Here is a 3,664-nt window from a genome sequence, read left to right as displayed (position 1 = left end):
TGAACATATAGGGAACATTTCCATTTTCACCTGTATGTTTGCATGACTGGCAAGTGTTGCCTCCTCAGCAAAGTATTCCCCAAACCCTATGACCAGTCACATTCTCTCATAATTATTTCCCTCCAGAGTACTTGACACCATCCATAATCATATACACATGTGTTTATTTGGCTAATGTGTGTCTCACTCCTCAAGACTAGGAACTAAATCTGTTATTGCTTACCATCTAGTTCCCACTTGTTTGGTAGAGTACCACACACAGAGAAAGTACTTAATACATCCTTTTTAAGTGAAACAACTGTCCAGGCATGGACTTTCTATCTCTACCTGTATTATGTAAAAACCCCTCCCTTAGGGACTCTTCCTCTGGTGTTCCTACGATTGGCTCCCTCTTGTCAGTTCAAACCATGAAGAGTGTCAGAATTTGCAGAAAATAACATCTCTGATTTTGATCTCAGGTGCACAGTCATCTCTCAATGAGGTTCTCACCATAGCTATAATGCCAAGAAAACAAAGATTCTTAGGAAACAGTGAACAAAGGAAAGCTGGTTTGTGGTGAGAGCAATTAATTGCAAGTCTATGGTGATTGACTAATCAAAATGAGTTCTAAGCCTTAACTCATCCCCCAAGCTTTTCACTTCTTTTTTCAATGTCACGGACTATTTTGTTTTTTATTCTATTTAAGGCAATGAAAGGACTGTCAAGGTTATAGTATGACTAAGTCAAGTTGGAATGTCCACTTCTGGAAGCCATGGCACAGGGTTATCACGTTGGATCCAACCATAGTGCTCCCCTTGTTTGCCTGTCCCAGATTTCCCTGAGTACATCATGTGTGCCTGCCTCCCCTCAACTGGCTACAGTTTGGGTTAGAGGTGGGATGTCAGATGATAACATTGGTGGAGAGCATGAGGTATGTGGTGTACTATCATTTATATATATACATCTGTATATATAAAAGGCTAAGCAACTGATCGACTGGTCAACCTGTTGACCGATCACTATGATGCACACTGACTACCAGGGGCAGACACTTAATGCAGGAGCTGTCCCTGGTGATCAGAGAGCTCCCACAGTGGGAGTGCCACTCAGCTGACCGACCCAGCCCCGAGGCAGCCACTCACTCCCTCAGTAGTCCTGCAGATCCAATCTCCAGAGAATGGGCCAGGCATCCAAGTACCTGGCATTGCGGGCACAATTCCAACAGTGCCACCAGCCTCTTGGAAGTCAGCCTTGGACATCATGGCCTTATTTCCTCCATAGATGCTCTGCAAGGAAGAAATGATATAAAACCGTCTGTCAGGTGGCTCCCAACAACTAGCGTTAATGTCAGCAGGATATCCAGATCCCATGCCAGCAGGGGCATCCCACCGCCTGCCCAGAGGGCTGATTGTGTCCTGGTCCCCCCACCTGCAGGATGGGTGCCAGATGCATGGCTCATGGCTGGTGAGTGCCACTGCAGTACAGGAAAGCCTCTCCTGATCAGGACTGACTGGGTGCAAGCCCAGGGCAGGTACAGCTGGGCCTGATGAGCAGGAGTGGCAGGCAAGAGCATCAGGCAATATTGGACTGCTGGTTTTGGCACAATCCCCACAGGCCATGGCAAGGGACCCCACCCATGCATGAATTCATGCACTGGGCCTCTAGTTTTATATAATGAAGGAAAAATTAGGATGCAAATCCTAGAGAGAAAGTCTTGTGAGATTCCTAAGGATGAAATAATTCTTCATATGAAAAGGCATCACCGAAAATACAAAGTTATCCTCCACTTTTAGAATGCCATGTTCCTAGAAAGGAAACTTAATCAGGGGAAGGTAGTGATATGCAAGAAGGGGCATAACACCACTTTAAAGTAATTTTTGAATGATTAAGGTGATGTGAGCAAAAGCCAGAAATGAAATATAAAGACAAAAAAAAATAAGAGAGAAAGCTTTTCATTGCATTGACAAAAGTGTACTTGGTGACAACTGATCAGTTCTAAAAAAAATTCCTCCAAATCCCATTCCCTGGAGATCCCAAAAAGCTCCTGAAAAACCATTATCTTTTCTATCCTTGATTCTTCAACAGTCTCCTATCTACTAAGTCAGTGGTCGGCAAACTTATTATTCAACAGAGCCAAATATCAACAGTACAACAATTGAAATTTCTTTTGAGAGCCAATTTTTTAAACTTAAACTATATTAGTAGGTACATTGTTATTAACTTAATTAGGGTACTCCTAAACTGGCCTTTGCTAAAAACTCAAAGAGCCAAAAACTGCATGTGGCTGTCAAGCCGCAGTTTGCCAAACACTGTACTGAGGAATTTATGAATTATCAGTTTATGTCTTACAAGGCTTCTCCTTATACCTCCATGGTCATTCATGCCCTAAAGACCGCACCTTCTCTATTTTGCACCATGTCTTATCATCCCCATCACTCCCTGACAGCGTTAAATGAAGCTCTATGTGCTTATTGTCCCCAAGGCTGTCATTGAGCACATGACAGTGCACATTCAGTTCTCCTTTGGCTGTGTCACTATCTGGTTAGATCACCACACAACTATAAAACAGGAAGAAGGGCGTATGTGGAAGAGTAAAGGAAAAACCACTCTTCTGAGGCCAGCAGTTTTTCCCGGGGATTTTGTAGAATTGAGCCCCAGGTTTTCCTTTGTTACTAAAGGATTTGCCATGTGCACATCTCATTTTCCCCATGAGGTGCTTTGCCTTCAGAAGCACGGAATAAGCCTTCTACCCTCTGGGGAGCTGAGAATCTCAGATTGCTCTTTATAAGGCTGCCATGCCAGCTTTACCAACAGAACGTATTTAGGTGAAATTCCTGGTCAGTCCCCCAGAAATTCATTGTAAAAAGCAAGGAAAGGCATCATAAACCTTGATTAAACCAAGGAGAGAAATATCCAAAGGTGGCCAAAAGGGAATACTATGAGAAGAAAACATTTCAATGGACAAATATCCAGGAAGGTTATCTTGTTTGTAATTTCTGAGAAGACTCTCTGAGCATAACTTTCAGCCTGAGATACAGGAGAAAAATATCCCAAATCCTACTTCCCTGCTCTGTCCTATTCTGACTCCTATAGAAACAGAGCCTGAAGCAAGGATTGCAGTGCCAATGATTTGTTAGGAGGTGCAAGCCCAAGCAGTAATAGAAAAGAAAGAGAAAATAGTTCAAAGTCAGATGCAGTGCATAAGATAGTGATATTATCCCAGTTGGCCACTACTTCAAGCAAGTTGCTAAGAGACAAGGCAAGTGGCTCAGCAAGCTTGGTCACTCAGCATATGGGACTTCTCCAGAGCCATTGTGAGGAGTGTCACGGGAAGGGGAGAGCATTCAGTGTCTGACACAAAAATCTGAATGCATTGTTTGCTAGTAGGAGAGAACTGTATTTGTGAAGAACAGTGTCTCTCAACCCAGCAAGAGCTAGTCTTATATAAGATCTGGGAAATGGGAAATCCAGAATTTTGTGGAGTTTCAGAAGGGGGAATGTTTGGGGGTTGGCTGAATTTTAGCTGTGGGATTATGGGAGATCATAGCTGTTTGGTTGTTGTCATCTGACCTCTCAGGAAGCCAAGTTCCATGCCTCTGAGTCCAAACTGGAAGGGCAACTGGAAAAAAAAAAGAAAAGAATTTGTAGCCCCTGCCAGGTTGTTCAATTGGTTGGAGTGACCTCC

The sequence above is a fragment of the Pipistrellus hanaki genome (assembly GCF_964339955.1).
Source record: "Pipistrellus hanaki genome assembly, chromosome: 1".
NCBI lineage: Eukaryota > Metazoa > Chordata > Mammalia > Chiroptera > Vespertilionidae > Pipistrellus > Pipistrellus hanaki.
The sequence above is the reverse complement of the archived record's forward strand: the minus strand, read 5'-3'. Positions refer to the sequence as shown.